The sequence below is a fragment of the Quercus suber genome, unplaced genomic scaffold, assembly GCF_002906115.3.
Source record: "Quercus suber isolate HL8 unplaced genomic scaffold, Cork oak 2.0 scaffold_38, whole genome shotgun sequence".
NCBI classification, from domain to species: Eukaryota; Viridiplantae; Streptophyta; class Magnoliopsida; order Fagales; family Fagaceae; genus Quercus; species Quercus suber.
This window is the reverse complement of record NW_027069503.1, coordinates 1,416,668-1,434,522: the sequence shown is the minus strand read 5'-3', so window position 1 is coordinate 1,434,522 and position 17,855 is coordinate 1,416,668. Positions and strand designations below refer to the sequence as shown.

The following is a 17,855-nucleotide window of genomic DNA, read 5'->3' as shown; positions in this document are numbered from 1 at the left end:
GGAGGAGCTTGCATTGTTTGCACAATCTGCTGAAAATGTTTTGCAAGCTATTGAGGAGTCTGTAAAATTAACGCCATTGTGATTTTGTTGTTTTTTGTGATGCACTTGAAGCATAGAGTTTCTTTATTCAAAAATTGATAGTTGACACTAGGTTAATATTTCTTCTTATTATACTCTATGGTTCCCCCCCCCCCCCCCTTAAAAAAATATCCCCCCCCCCTGCCCCCCCTACTTGACAATAACTACCACAATACTACAAAAACAAAAAAAAAAAAAAAAAAAATTCCAATATGTTATTTATTTCTGGAGTTGTCCTAGATTTTTTAAAATTTGGGTTGCCAAACATAGGTATATATGATTTAGACTCAAACCTTAAATAACTACCATTTGTTGCGATCAGATTGTATTGAAATTATGCACTATAAATGTGTATTATCCATACTTTTAAGAGGATTGGCTCTATTCCTTCTACACCTACTTAGATAAAGTGGATGTGGTTTTGTAAGGTGCGACTAGGTGCCATCATCAGAGGCTCATTTAAGACTAATTGTGAGACTTTGTGGTGTACCAAAATTTAAAAATAATTATTTTGAAAGCTAACACAAATCTGTCTTTTAGATTTACTGGTTGATGAGCAATTTCTTCAAAATTGGTTGGCACTGATAACCAAGTATTCAATTCCGATGTTGGTCATGTTAGAGTAGGAATTTGTCATGATATATACTTCTCTAAACTTGCTGAATTCCTATCAAGGAAAGCAAAATACTAAAATTTTGAACAGTTGTAGTGATTAAATACAAAAGAGACATGCCTAACATGTCTTCAATCAAAATGTATGGTTTTTAGGAGTTATCTTGCAACTATACAGAGTGTCTGTTTGGAAAAAATTAATTTTGCTAACTTATTTTACTATTCAGCTTATTTTGCTACTATTCATGGATCCCATTGTACTATTTAGTTAATTTTTACATTTATTTGTAGTACTTTCAGCAAAACGTTCTCAATTTCTGCAAAATAAGCGGATCCCAAACAAACCCAAAGTAGTTTCACACTTTCATTTGCTTATCCCACTTGGAAGATCATTTTTTTAGTTGTTATTACATGACATGTGTTTTGTGAAATTTCTTTAGACATGCAATATGTAATATTTAGTCTTGATTCCCACCTTTTCTCATCCTATTATAGATCTGCATCTCCTTTATAGGACTCAAATATCACATTGGATTATTGCTTGTCACAAGTGTAGACTATGTTGGTAAGGTATTGCTTGCTTTGTTGAGCTAAATTCATTTTTTGTAGTTCATGTAATTGTATTTATTTATTTATTTTTAACTTCGTTAGTCACAATTCTGCATTGTGTGCTATCCAAAAGTTTGAGTTAAATAGTCAATATTAGCTTGGTTTGAGAAACCCAAGACCTAATCAAGGGTGCCCAAGAGCTTCCTTAGTCTACGTATTATTAGGTGCACCAAGTGCTTTCATGTCCATTTATTTCTATTTTTCTAGGGATCACCATTTTCATTCTTTAGATTGTATTATGAGCTTTCATTATTGTTTTAGTCATTTCTAGGTGTGGATTTTGAGATTAAGTTGCTCACAATTGGTGGGAGAAGATTGAAGCTTACAATTTGGGACACGGGCAATTGCTGGAATTATTTTGAATTATAGTTTCATTTTAGTCTTTGATTAATGATGCTTTTGGAAGTGATAGTTTATGGTAACATGTAATCTTTCTCTTCCTTCAACTTAGTCACTTCTTTTGATGCATAAATAGATTGTAGAGCTATTAACAATTGATGAAAGATATGTATATAGGACAAAATGGGCAAATGCCCTTTTCTCCTAAACTAAGCAGTGTTTTGCCTCCTTTCCCAAACTAATTAGCAAAATACACATCTTTTGAAACCTAATTTGTGATAAATCAAGTTAGGCCTTATAGCGGCGTTTTTAAGGAACCTATAGTGACGTTTTAAGGACCTATAGTGGCGTTTTGTAACTTGACCTCCATGAAATCGAGTTATAGGTATTAAAAAAAAAAAAAAAAATTGCCTATAACTCGATTTCATAGAGATCGAGTTATAAAATGCCACTATAAGTCCTTAAAACGTCACTATAGGCTCCTTAAAAATGCCGCTATAGGGCTCTAGATTTTTTTTTTTTTTTTTAAACTCGATTTATCATAAATCGAGTTACAAAAGAAAGACATTTCCCTAATTAGTTTGGAAAAGAGGGCAAAACGCTGCTTAGTTTGGGAGAAAAGGGCATTTGCCCATTTTGGCCTATGTATATATGATGTTAAGTTAGGTGAACTTTTGGGTTTTAATAGAAACATTTAACCTTTGGATGTTGAAAAATCAAGAAGATATAATGTTCTGTAAATTTAAATTTTGCGAAACTGATCAATGGCAATTTGAAGTGTTGAAGAGACAAAAAGTATTTACTTAGGCTTGAACCATACTCAAAAGAAACTCAAGGACAATGTATTAGACAACTCCATAGGGGAAAAGTGTTATCCGATGGCATCTCCACTAAAAACTGTGAATTGCAACACACTTCTGATTCCAATATACAATTCATGTATTGAAACAAATGGTTGGCGTTGTTTTTGCATAACAAAGAGTTCCATAACATAGATTTTAGATTGCAGTGCACTAGAGAGTCCACATGTGAATGAAGTTTTAATTAAAAGTAATCTTGCATATATCATAGACCTATAGATAAAGGCAAGTTTTCATGTTACTACTGCCTCTTGCCCCCATTAGCTTTCTTTGAAGTGTAATCTATTATAACCCAAAGCAATTGAAGTCTATTTAGCAATTGTTTTTTTTTATATGTGCAGGTTTTTTAGGGGGTTTGGGTGGGTCATGAGTGCTTAGATTAATGGGTAATTGAGTAGTAATTGTCAATTTAGGAGCTGTGTAAGTCGAGGAAATGGCAGCTTACAGGGCCATGGAGTTTGACAGCGAGATTGGGATTGGCAGTGCTATTGTGGAGGGAGATTCGGAAATTATTGTGAAGGCTTTGAGGAATAGGGATAATGGGTTAATTTCTTATGGTCCTTTGATCAATGATGTCTCTTTATTTTTAGGTTTATTTTCAGAATTTTCATACTCTCACATACGGAGAGATGGCAACAAAGTTGCTTATAGTTTAGCTAAACTAGCTTTGATCATGTCCAAGTGTACTGTGTAGATGGAGAATGTTCCACCTCACACCCTTACTTTTTGTTCAGACTAATTTGGCCGCCCTTTAATTTTATATAATGGATGTCTTCTTTCTTAAAAAAAAAAAAAAAAAATCACCCTATATACTTATCTTTGTTTAGCTAAGATTGGTAACAACCATATGGTTTATATAAATTATATAAAGTGACATAGCTAATTTGGTATACGTTTAGCAGGTGGCATAGCCAACTTTGTTAAATTATTGTCATACTCACTCATACTACTAAAATACTTTTTAAAATAATATATTTCTCTAGAAGGAATTTCATTATCTTATAGCTAAAAGACTTCTTAAAAAAATTTACTTCTAAAAAAATGCAAAGAAGTTCAGGCACTACCAAAATTCTTACAAAAAAAATTATTTCGAAGAATTAACACAAACAAAAATAATAAATAAGTGTTGTTATATCTTACTAATAAAATTTTATCATGATTTTTAGCTAATCCTATGACTTAAGAAATTTTACATATTTTGACAAAAATAAAATATAAAATAATCCATAGCACCACCACAATTGACAAATTTTGTTATATCTTACTAATAGAATTTTATCATGATTTTTAGCTAATCCTATGACTTAAGGAATTTTACATATTTTGACAAAAATAAAATATAAAATAACCCATAGCATCACCACAATTGACAAATTCTCATGCGTAAGCATGGGTTACATACTAGTTTTTATAATGAATTGAACATACAATTCTACTTTCTTATATTTGTTGGCTTTTGCAATTACATGTTCTTTGTAGCTACTAATACAGTAGATGATGAAGAATTTTGGTGAATCAATCTCTAAAGGCACATCTTAGTACTTGAATTAATGATAAGGAAAATTAGGTGAGTCTCTATACATGGATGCCAAATTTTGTAATTCAACTTTCAATGCAATTGAATTTTTTAGAGAGATACTTTATTAGATGATTGCATATTCAAATATTTGATTTTGTAGTCATGTACAGTCTACTAATTACATTTTACCATTTAGCAGCATAGCCAAAGTTTGTTTTTGAATTTCAAAAAATAAGCTAAAAATAAAGGTGTGGTTGGATGAGATGGGAAAAGGATTGTATTTGTTTGATCATATGTAACATGACTTCAAAATTGTAATTTGCTTCAAATCTCAATTGTGCCAAAACTCAATTGCTAAAACAAATCCAAGATGCTACCTCGGGTGTTAATGTATGGTGCACTAGTGAGTTCAAATCTTCTGTCCCACTCTTCTTGTTTCACTCTATACTCCATAAATAAAAACATGTCATATGTCCATCTATTTTATTAAATGCTAAATTTATGTCTTCTATTATTTCAATTACCTAAATTAAATAAAAATAAAAACCTATCATATTCCTATTGCCCCACCACCGCCTTAGCATGCAGCCAAGTGATAAGAGATTAGTTTAATCTCTTCTAAAGGATTACACATAAAGATAGTAATGTGTCGGAGTAATTCTTTTATTTCCGTTCTATTTTGAATCCATTTGCTTCTTCCTTGGCCTAAAACGATCCAAACCAGTACCTTGGGTTCAAAACAGTCCAACCATGATCTCTATAACTCACCTGCAAAGATCATCATGAAATCTCCACGAACCATTCATTGCAACCATCTGCGATAACCTTGACCCAAATCGGTGCAACCAAACAACACCATGGGTTGCCACCATATTGGGGCCATATATTTTTTGCTGGAAAGCTTGTTTTGCTCTAGTTGCCATCTTCTTCATGGGTTTGGGAGGAGCAAAAGTGGAAGAGTGATGAGTTTCATCGGAGGCATTAGGCTTGGTGGCAATGGTTGGCCGTGATAATAGTGGCTTCCAGTGAAAGTGGTGGTGGGGCAATAGGAATATGATGAGTTATTTATTTATTTATTTTAGGTAATTGAAATAATAAAAGACATAAAATTAGTATTTAATAAAATATACGGACATGAGAGACTTTTTTATTTGTGAAGTATAGAGTGAAGAAAAAAGAATAAGACAGAAGATTTGGACCGGAGATGTTTTAGGCTGAAGTGTTACGAAAGTCAGATAATTTTCAAATGGATTTTGTCCAAGTCCTTAGTAGCAAGCCCATAAAAATAAGAGCCCAACAGTCAAACGCTGGTGACTTTTATTTGAATATAGGGCTCGAGACTAATGAAGTCCAAGAGGTCCATGGGCATTCGGCTCCAGACGGACCAAGATTTTTTAACTCTATTTCTGACCATAGGGAAAAAATTATATAAAAATGACAAGAGTTTAAACCATGTATAATTTTTTTTTTTTAAAAAAAATCAATATTCGATGCACAAAACTCATTTTTTAAACTAAAAAGAAAACTCTCTTTTTGTAGCGTTTAGAAAAAGTTATAGTTCTTTTTTTAAAAAAAAAAAAAAAGAGGTTATAGTAAGCAATCTTATACCATTTTTTAGATAAAGTAAAAAAAAAAAAAAATAGTTTTATCAATTAAAAAGTCAAATTTATGAAATTGTTTCAATTTGATTCTCTAACATCCAAGAGAGCCAACTTCATAGGGATGATACAAGCACCTCCATAAAATCTAAGCCACAACACATCCTCAAGTCCATATATTGCATGATCCAATCAAGAGTTTTCTAGTGTGTGTTCGTTATTAATCAACATTGATGATGCAATTCAGGGAAAAAAAATTATGAAACATCAAGAAATAGGAATAAAGCAAACTTCAAGTGTTGAGGATGTAAAAACATATGATGATGATATATTCCTCGCTAGGATGGCATGTGTCTCCAGACCACTAAACACAATTCATTGAACAAACCAAAACTATGATTAAGAAAAGAATAAACTAATTGCACCACATGATAAACATTTATAATATGGTTGGGATGAAAATTCTTTTATCAGAATTTAAAATAAAAATTCTACATCATTTGCTATATTTAGTTATTTACTAATATTCCTTTATTATTGGTGTCCTTTTACCTTGTAATTGTTACTTTAAGTGATCAATTGTGATGGAAATGTTTGTGCCATTATAAACTTTTATGATGATGAATGTATTACTTCAACTATTTTCTATTTCATATAACAATTATAATATACTCTCAAGTACTATTGTATCCTGTTTATTTGATATTACTTCAATTTAACACGAACATCTTCACGTTATTGCGATATTATATTATGTCACCCATTAATAGCACCCTAATTGTTGCTGTTTTTATTTTTTATTTTTTATTTTATTTTAATTACATTCCTAACCAAAATGACCCCCAAAAAAATCAATAACAAATGGGGTCCTGTTAACGAGTAGTCGCAATGATTAAACCTATTTTCTTTTATTCTTCTACTTGTTCCACCGTCACTCTTGGCATGCATTCATATTCCTGATTTTATTATTACTTAAGAGTTAGTCAATTACCTAGGCTTTAGCTTCAATGACAAGAGGTGCTATGGAGCATGGTGTCGTGGAAGACGTCTTGGACTAGGTCATACTTGCAGGTCTAAAAGTTATTTGGTTCGAGTCGTGCGCTTCGCAAAAATACTATGCCATAACGTGGATAGCCCTAACGCACTCAAAGGTATCTCACGTCAAGAGTTATGCAAGTTGGTTGAGTCAATAATCACACGTGTGAGTCCTTTTTGGTTCACTAAAAAAAGAAAAAAAAGAGACCACTTTGGTCCACACGGTTTTCTTTCGGTGAAGAAAGGGCCTAACGCCTGACAAGGGGTACCCTTTCTAGGGATTGAGATCCCTAGAAAATTGACATGTCATATGTCTAAGCTGGCAATCTACGTGCTTCAAATTTCTCCCATTTCTCTCCTCTTTTCCATTTTCACTTCAGCAGCTGTATACACCCCAAATTTGAATTTCAGAAACTCTCTTCTTTCGTCTTTCCCTGTCTTCCACCGGGTTTTTCTCTCTGCCTCCCTCTCCCTGACGCTCTTCTCTGCTCTTTTCTCAACCCCGATTGTGCCTCCAACACAGCCATTACTCCTCCTCGCCGGTTTTGACAAGAGTGGGCTCGGTCTCGTCGGATTACCCCAAAATCCACAAATCTCTTTCCGCCTCTACCACCCACACTCTGCTCTGAGCTCTTCTAAAAGCAGCAGAGGGTGTCAATTTCAACGGCTTGTTGTTTGTCTCCTTTGAAGTCCGATCGTTAGGTTTTGGTTTGGATCGGTTCTTGGAGCACACTACTTCGGTTGTTCCTGTAATTTCTCTTAAGGTAGTTTTTCTAAAATTCATTTTCAAAAAAATCTATTTAGCGGCTTTTTGCGTGTGTTTTTGGGTAATGGAAAATGTAATGGTTGCAGAATTATGCTTATAGTTCTAAGTTTGGAATTTTATGAGTTTTAATTAAAACCCAGTTCTTATATTGCCTGCACCTAATAAGATGCTTGGAACATATATATGGGAAAGGCCTAGTCTTCTTGGACAGATGTGGCTTACTTTTTTCTGCAAACCATTGTAATTTCGTCTAACTTTTTCTGCAAACCATTGTAAGTCCAGTTCTTATATTGCTAGAGGACATTTACATGATAGTATGATACTGATAGAAGCTCTTAAATTTCGAACTGTACGGACTTAGATGTCTCATTCCTTTTGCAATTTTTGGTGAAAACATTTCAAACATGCATGAACTATGTCACATTTTCAACCTCAATAAATTCCAACCAGCCCCATTTGTAGATGAAAGGTCCCATATATAAACTGTTTATGAACTTTGCCACTATTTCAATTCAAGCGTTGACATGATGTTCATATTGCATGTTTAATCATTTGTTAGCTTTTTTGTGAATATCATTATCAAGTGAAAGAGAGAGCCATTAATGCATTGGTGTTGTTCTTTCAAATCATAGAATAGATGAGATGATCCAGACGTTTGAAGCCTATAATGCTATGACATCTGAAAGGTAATTTTATTGTTGAATTTCGAAGGGTTATTATTAGGTTCCTAATGATGAAAGTTCGAACCTTGTGGAGCTGTCTGTTTGAGTGTTTGAGCAAAAAATGAATGTTCAACACACTGAAAAATGCTTTTGTGGAAAAATTTTGACAGCATATATTTCATCTTAGGTTGTTAAAAAAAGCATGCTTTAGATAGTTAGCAGCTGCATCCAACATGAAAAAAGAAGAAACTAAATAGAGTTTTTAACTTGCATTTGGAGGTAATTATGCAAATTTGACTTTAAAGACTTCTTGTAGACAGGTTGTTAAAAAAAAAAAAAAAGCTTTTATTGTCTTGAATGATCCATATTGAGTGTCACTTGGTGTACCGATTTTCAAGTTCAAAATTATACAAAATGGACTTTTTTTAATTTTCAATTGTCCTGGCATTCCTAGAAATTGCTATAGATGTAGACTATTGGGCATGAAGTTTGTTTTTGTAATGTCTAAATGAAATTGGTTCTTTAATCTTAGTCTTTATTTATTTAATTTCTAGGCACTTTAGTTACATGTTTTTTATAACTTACAGTACTTTCACAACTCGACTAACAACCATCATAGATCATTATTGTGCTTTGAAACTAATTTTCTTATGTTCATGATGGTTAGGACTTAGGAAATTGGGTGTTAATCGTTACCATACTTTAAAGACTTCACTCTTACTAGTTACCAACTTATCAACATAAATACATAATTTTTAGTTTTTATGACTATGAAGCTTTTAACTTGCATTCTTCTTCTCTTGTCCTTCAAAGATAGACAAGTTCTATTCAGGCAAGTTTTAGAGATGTACCCTTCTTCTATGAAGCACGGGTGCGTTTCGGGACTCGGGTGCGGGTGCGGGTGCGGGTGCGGGACTCGGCTATTTTTGAAAAAGGTGGGTGCGGGTGCGGCAGGACTCGGCGATTAAAAAATTATTAAAAATATTTTTATTTATATTTTTAATATATTGCTAAGCATACTTTTTCGCATTATATAAACATATACCAAATTTAAAAGCAATAATAGATAATAACTAAAATATGATGTTCATAAATTAAATACAACCCAAAAAATTGAAACTAAAACATTCCACAAAATTGAATGCTAATTTCAGTTAATTTATCAATTTCAAGCCTAAATATCTATCCAATAATTATAATAATACTGTTAAAATAATTTTACTATTAAAATATTCTTTAAAAAAATTACTATTAAAAATGCAGGCTCAATTTAAATATTAAAATAGTTTTATTATTCATATATTACGTGTGGGCCATAGAAATAAAGCTTTTACACCCAGTCACGTGCTAGGTTCACAAGACAAAAAGAAAACATAAAACAAGGCAAGGAAAAAAATGAAGAAAGGAAAAGAAGAAGAAGAAGAAGCAGCCACCTCTGCCATGGCCATGAGTTCGCCGGTTGAATCGCATAGAGAAGAGAGATCAAACCTGAAGCCGAGCACACCGCAGACTCGCAGAGAGGGAGAGAACAGAGAAGAGAGATGAGTTTCGGCTTGAACCGGCCATATCGGCGGTTTCGGCCGAAACGGCCCGAGTTGAGCCGCGTCGGCGCGAGTCGGCTTCGCCACATGGCAGGACGCGGCCCGACGCGGCACGGACGCGTGGTCAGCGGTGTCTGACGCGCGTCGCCGCGTCGGGCCGCGTCCGACGCGGGTGCGGCGCCTCTGGCGCCGCGTCCGTGCTTTCCAGCCCTTCTTGTGCGCGGAGTTGAAGTTTCCAACAAGTTGATCTTCAAGCACGCAAGACCTTTTTCCCCCCTTTTCTAATGGAAATATTTATCATGATGGTCGAAAAATTTATTTATTATCAGCTATAATATTATTATAACCTTGTAATCAAAGTGTATACTTCAATAAAATTCTTGTTATTATGGCTGAGCAAAGTGTACAATTCAATATAATTTTGTTTTTGTTTTCTTTTGAATCATTGGATGGTGGGGATGACTTTAAAATTTGACTATTCTCTAATTAATTCTTCTTTTGGTTTACAAAAGTGTAGTAAACAAAAAAATAAATATGAGAACACAATTGAAAAGTGCTGGCACCATCTATTTTAGGCAAATCTTTGCCAATGGATGTGTATATTTTATTAGAACTCTTATTACTATTATGTTCTTGTAATTAAAGTTTACATTTCAATAGAATATTGTTCACTCTTGGATCAAATCCTTTTCTTGTTTATCTTTCCTCTCATGTATCAATTTGTGACTGTAATGCAACATCAAAATTGTTCTACTAGTTCAACTAGAAGCATTAGAAATTAAAAGTTAAATCACACAATTATCTCAACTCCCCTCTCTACAATCTCTACAGCTTTATTTTATGACGGATTTGGAGTACATATCAGATGTTGATATAAGTGAGGAGGTACCTGCTTCATCCACAGTGTCGTCAACACCATTCTTCCCATTGTTGAAGTCACTCTCAATCCAAAATTGCCCTAAGCTGAAGGGATGGTGGAGGAGTGCATCAATGCAAGATCATCATCACCACTCATTGCCTTCATTTCCTTGTCTTTCTCATTTACAAATTGAGAATTGTCCTAATCTGACTTCCATGCCTCTATTTCCATATCTTGAAGAAAATTTTATATCTGAATAATGTTAGCTTCATGCCTTTGCAAGAGACACTGGCAATGGCTTCATTTCTGCCCCCCTCATCCCCTCTTTCTAAATTAAAATTATGACTCTGGCTTTTAGAGAGGATGAAGTACCTCTGCTAGATGACTCACCATCAAATCTAATGTCTCTCAAGAAATTAAAGATTTGGGGTTGCCTTGGACTAACATCTCTCTCTGAAGCTGTGGGATATCTCACCTCCCTCAGTTCTTTGGCTTTCCAAGATCTTCCGAAACTGGAGTCTCTCCCTGTAAGTCTTCAACATCTTACCAACCTGCAAGACCTCTACATTATAGACTGTCCCAATTTGATGATTTTTCCGGAGTGGATTAGCAAGCTCACATCACTTGAAACACTTGGAATTGATAGATGCCCTAATTTGGCATCACTTCCTGATGAATTGCAATGTCTTAGGTCTTTACAAAGGCTAAAAATTGAAAATTGTCCACTCTTAGAAAAAGGTGCGAAGAAGGAATTGGTGAGGATTGGTCCAAGTTTGCTCACATCCCCAATATTAACCATACGTGTGAATACATTGATTTTCTAAGGTACATTCTCTAATCTCAATCCTCTGGTGCAATCAAAGGAAAGAAAATAAAATTTTTGGAATCCTATTTTTTAGGTTTTGTTGATTTCCAACTAATAAAATTTTAGGTGTTTTTTTTTAAAAAGTTTTTTTGGATTACCAATTTATTCAATAATGGTATATAATTGAATTGGGTTCGGTTTAGTGAAGCTTTTGGTTTTGAGGTTTAAAAATCATAAATTTTTAATTTGTCAGCAACCAAACTATTGAAGTTGTTCTTGAGCTCTACTTTAAAGCCTTATTAAATATTTTGAATTTGATTATGCATTGGATATTTGGCTTGATCACATCATATTTGATATGTTTTACATATTCAGGAAAAAAAAGTTTGATTTTGATGTGAGTTTGATTTTTATTTTATTTTTATTCACACGTATGGTTAATATTGGGGATGTGAGCAATCTTGGACCAATCCTCACCAATTCCTTCTTCGCACCTTTTTTCTAAGAGAGGACAATTTTCAATTTTTAGCCTTTGTAAAGACCTAAGACATTGCAATTCATCAGGAAGTGATGCCAAATTAGGGATCTATCAATTCCAAGTGTTTCAAGTGATGTGAGCTTGCTAATCCTCTCGGAAAAAATCATCAAATTGGGACAGTCTATAATGTAGAGGTCTTGCAGGTGGTAAGATGTTGAAGACTTGCAGGGAGGGACTCTAGTTTTGGAAGATCTTGGAAAGCCAAAGAACTGAGGGAGGTGAGATATCCCACAACTTCAGAGAGAAATGTTAGTCCAGGGCAACCCAAATCTTTAATTTTTGGGAGACATTAGATTTGATGGCCAGTCATCTAGCAGAGGTACTTCATCCTCTCTAAATGCCAGAGTCATAATCTTTAATTAGAAAGAGGGGATGAGGGGGGCAGCAACGAAACCATTGCAGTGCCTCTTGCAAAGGCATGAAGCACATATTCAGATATAAATTTTCTTCAAGAATGGAAATAGAAGCATGGAAGTCAGATTAGGACACTTCTCAATTTGTAAATAAGAAAGACAAGGAAAATGAAGGCAATGAGTGATGATGATGATTTTAATTGTCAGCAACCAAACTGTTGAATCTTGTTCCTGAGCTCTACTTTGATGGTTTTATTATTATTATTATTATGTTCCTGAGCTCTACTTGATGGTTTTATTATTATTATTATTATTATTATTATTTTAATTACGTTAAAGTACATGCTGTGTTCTGTTAACAGAGTTTTCTGGCCAAGCAAAAGAAGGAAAAATATTTATATTTCTGGGGAAATATGGTGATGGGATGCATTGCTTGGATACTTTCAGGATTGGAAGCTAATGTAGCTAAGGTACTTGGTTAGACTCATCTTTATCGATTGTTATTCATTTCTGATTTCTCTGATTTGTGACATTCAACACTATGGTGGTTGATTTAATCGATTTCCTTCCAAATCAAGAATCTAAGCAGTAGTATTACGAAGTCAGCAATAGGGAACAGATAGGGTCAGTATAACATTGCTGACTTCCAGAGTTGGGAGGGGATGACTGGGTTCTTCTTCAGTGTTTTCACACACATTAATTACCAATCCTAATCCTTCTTAGAAGCTCAAATGCTAATATGTTAATTCCTTCTTTGTTTGTGGTGTTGTGATGACTTCTCACTTTATTCAATCCTGGATGTGGAACAAATTGGAAGCTTATAAAAACATGAGGTGTAAATATCTGAGCATATCTGGAACCTTATGGATAATGGACAAGTGCAACAATTAACAGCTTAGGTGATTATCTTGTTTAGTGTTTATTATTTTTTTCCCTCACATAAAATTTAAATACTAGATATGATTCACACACCCAAGAGGAAAGATGCATTAATCCTCATTTGTTTGTTTACTCTAATGAATTCTCTCATCAAATGCGGAGTTCTTCTCTATACACTAAGCTGACATAAACATAATATTAGAAACTTTGTTATTTGTTCTGTCCTCACTTACTGGAATGATGCCGGGCAGAAATGGTGGAAATGTCCAAGACAGCACAAATACAGAGATTTGATTTAAATGTATTGCAGTAGGATGATGTGTCCAGAATGTTTCTATAGGTCCTTTTTCCTTTAAAGTTCAATCCTCTATATTAATCAGTATTGAACTTATTGTGTTTCCTCAATTAAAAGTAGAAGCAATTTATTCACCATTTGATTCTGTGTGCAGAATATTGAAAAACGTGGCATATAAAAACAGACAGGAGTTTGTGATTCTCCATAGCGAATGCGCACTATGAATGTCAGCCACAAATAAAAGTATGTGCGGGAATCTTATATCTATAGTTTGGCATGGATAAAAAATCACAGCCTGACATTAGTAGTATGAGCTGTTCCTTTTCAAGATGTCTTCATCATGTGCGCATCAGTCTTTTGTTCATATTGAAATATTGCAAAGCTAATCAGTATAAATTATTAACTCACTATAATTATTTCTTAAGCAAAACAGATTGGCCATGATTCTCATTTGATGCTTCAGTGCACAAAACTCCTTTTTTATTCTTATAAAAATAAAAAATAAAAATAAAAATAAAATATAAAAAATATAAAAAAAACCTCTCTTTTTGTAGCGTATAGAAAAAGTTATAATTCCTTAAAAAAACGAAAAAAGAGATTATAGTAAGCAGCCTCATACCATTTTTTATATAAACTAAAAAAAAAAAAAAAAGTTTTATCAATTAAAAAGTCAAATTTATGAAATTGTTTCGATTTGATTCTCTAACATCCAAGAAAGTCAACTTCATAGGGATGATACAAGCACCCATAAAATCTAAGCCACAACACATCCTCAAGTCCATATATTGCATGACCCAATCAAGAGTTTTCTAGCGTGTGTTCGTTATTAATCAACATTGATGATGCAATTCAGGGAAAAAAATTATGAAACATCAAGAAATAGGAATAAAGCAAACTTCAAGTGTTGAGGATGTAAAAACATATGATGATGATATATTCCTCACTAGCATGGCATGTGTCTTCAGACCACTAAACACAATTCATTGAACAAACCAAAACTATGATTAAGAAAAGAATAAACTAATTACACCACATGATAGACATTTATAATATGGTTGGGATGAAAATTCTTTTATCAGTATTTAAAATAAAAAATTCTACATCATTTGCTATATTTAGTTATTTACTAATATTCCTTCATTATTGGTGTTCTTTTACCTTGTGATTGTTACTTTAAGTGAACAATTGTGATGGAAATGTTTGTGCCATTATAAACTTTTATGATGATGAATGTATTACTTCAACTATTTTCTATTTCATATAACAATTATAATATACTCTCAAATACTATTGTATCCTGTTTATTTGATATTACTTCAATTTAACACGAACATCTTCTCGTTATTGCGATATTATATTATGTCACCCATTAATAAGACCTTAATTGTTACTGTTTTTATCTTTATTTTTATTTTAATTACATTCCTAACCAAAATGACCCCCAAAAAAATCAATAACAAATAGGGTCCTATTAATGAGTGCCCGCAATGATTAAACCTATTTGCTTTTATTCGTCTACTTGTTCCAATGTGACTCTTGGCATGCATTCATGTTCCTAATTTTACTATTACTTAACAGTTAGTCTATTACCTAGGCTTTAGCTTCAATGACAAGAGGTGCTATGGAGCATCTGGTTTGAATACAAAAATACTGTGCCACAACGTGAGTAGCCCTAACACACCCAAACTAGTGATACTCTTCAACCATTGGCTCATCCCTTATAAGGTGCAAAGGGGGAGGTAATCCTTCCAATGTGGGACAAGCAAAAATTGCCTAGGAGTACATGAATTTCCTTGAAGCAAAAAATGGCCCCACAAGAATTATATGACTGTCAATTTTATTATTCATATTAGACTGACTCGCTGTTGGTACAGGGCAAAAAAAAAAAAATGTGATCTTCTCAATCGGATGGCTTTTAGGACTTCCTTGATAAAGGTTTGTTTCTTCGGTGCTTCTACTCTGTAAGCATGCAATACTAGTCTTTTAAGTATCCTTACATTCTTGGATATACTTGGCATACCATAAAGTTATAATCTAGCCATGGACCATTTAACTATATGAAATCTACGAAATATCATATGAATCAAGCATAGAAATTCACGGGTTGTCAAAAATCTTTTGAAGTGAATCCTATATAACAATATCTATTGAATGGAGAGAAAAAAAAAATTATCATTTTCTAAAATTTGGAACCACAGAAAAATTTATCAACAATTCCCAGATACTAATTAGACCCTTTTCACGTTACCAAAAGAAAAGACCTTTCTTGCATGGTTTCTTTTCTAAATATATTTTCCAATTATGTTCACATTTTCTGGTAGTGGAGCTTCTTGTCTTGATGACAATGGATTTGAGCATAAGTCCACAGAAGATATATTCCGTTCAACAACTTATTCTTTGAACGCCCATGCAAGAATCTGCGTTTAAGGTGAAGGTGAGACCCTTTCACAATTTACTGAACAAAGTTCTTTTGTTCTTACCTCAACTCTTATGTTGATACTTGTTCATCTTAGAAATATGTGGAAATTTCCTATAGGAAAAAAAATTTCTGTGCAAGCAAACATAAAAGCTTTCTTCCAACAGTACTGTCTAGAAGCAGTTTTCAGATACCAAGAGAAAGTGCATCTTCGGGTTTAATTAGAAGTAAGTGACATAATTATATATTTCCTTTCAAATTATGAAATCAGTCTCAATTGGTTAACAAATAGATTAGAGTAAATCCTAATTCTTTTCCATCCAAAGGATATTCTATTGATCAGACGACTTGCATATGGAGTTAATCAAATGATTTCATTTGTCATACTGGTGAGGAGCATAGATTATAATGTGGAGTTTTGTCTTAACTAAGCCAGGTGACTCACATTTTGTAGGTTACATGATAAAAGCCAACGATATCGTCTTTTAAAACAATGCATTTTCTGCATCAACAATACGAGTAGGCTTGTGCTTTTGTGCATTAGAGTGGCAAAAAAAAGGTAATTGTAGATGCTGATTAAATAACCATGTCCACCTTTTTTTTCTTTTTTTTTTTAATAATATTTTTAATATTTTTTATTTTAAAGATGATTGCTTTGGCATAATATGTTATGCAACTTTTCCCATGACTGCTTTATTGTCCAGGATGCATTAGACATATATAGGTCACATGTTGGAGCAGATGATGGAACCAATTGCTGAGTTCTGCATTACTGGCCTGCAGGAATTCTCATTAGCTATCAATGGTCTTGCAATTGTTTGCTTGACAAGAAGTGCATATTACCAAAGAGAGAAATTATGTCACTAAGATAAGGTTGGAACTTCTGAAGTTAGTTCGAAATCCATGCACTACTGACAAGGGGTAATTAAGGTCACAATGTGATCATACTGCTGATCTTTTTCCTACTGAGAGCGTCACCAATAACAATTGCCTAGCCCTGGTTTACAAGAACTGCAGATTACCAAAGAGAGAGAGAGTATAGCACTAAGATAAGGTTGGAGACATTGGTGTATTTTGGTGAATCCATCTATAAGTACGTCTTTATACTTGAATTATGGTGAGGAAATTTAGGAAACTCTCCATACATGGATGGAATTTTGTGATTCAAGTTTCCTGCAAGAGAATTTTCTTGAGATACCAGATTTTTAAAATATTATTGAACCAATTTCCTACTTGTCTCAGAAGTTTCAGTGTCTCCTTATCAGCAAATGTTTTACTCAAATTTTTTGCTATAGTGGGTATGTATATATTTGGGAAGCACAATTCTCTACTTTGCACTACTGAAATGAGAAAAGCATATCTGTCAATTACTTATGATTTATAGATAGTGTAATTACTATTATCATCATGTATATACACCATGGGTGCTTGACCTAAATGAAACCAGCATGTAGTTTGTTTGTATTGAATGGATCACAAAGAACTCTCTGATCTCATTCAGAGACCACTGCAGCATAGAAAATAACAGCTACTCTCCAATTGTTATGCATGATCTTCCATGTATCGAAGTGTAGGACGTCTGACTCACCCAATTTCCAGCTCTAGTTAAGGGAAAAAATGTTTGTGTTTGTTCAAAAAGAAAGAAATCTGAGTGGTTAAAGACTATAAGTTTGATATATACACTTTTTGTTGTTACAGTGAGGGGACAAGCACCCCCAAGGATTCAAACCTGTGAGGCACAACCCGAGCCAAGGGGCTCAGTTGTAAATTTGATACATGCTCTTATTATGTAATAACAAGGGTCATGGCTTAAGGTTCCATGATGCAGAACTCTTGAAGCTGTCATGGTTTTCTCTCGGTGCGAAGGGGTTCTAAAGCTTTACATTCACATATTGTATCCTATGCTTTTGATGCAAGTTGGGGGAATAAAAACGTATAGCTTCCATATTTTGAACTTAGTGGCTATATCTTGCTAGATTTCTCCTTTGGTTTGGTTATTTAGATATGGCTTATAAAATACAAAAGCCTTGTTTTTTTTTTTTTTTTTTTTTTTTTTTTTTTTTTTTTTTTTTTTTTTTNATTATTATACGC

The 17,855-nt window shown here is 33.6% G+C and overlaps 1 long non-coding RNA gene across 1 annotated transcript; it reads left to right on the top strand.

Moving 5' to 3' along the window:
- Positions 1-15,673: 15,673 nt before the first annotated feature.
- Positions 15,674-16,818, top strand: LOC136066544 (uncharacterized). The gene is made up of 4 exons (XR_010628051.1): positions 15,674-15,782; positions 15,885-15,991; positions 16,219-16,323; positions 16,469-16,818. It is a non-coding gene; the product is annotated as an uncharacterized LOC136066544 (long non-coding RNA).
- The last annotated feature ends 1,037 nt before the right edge of the window (positions 16,819-17,855 follow it).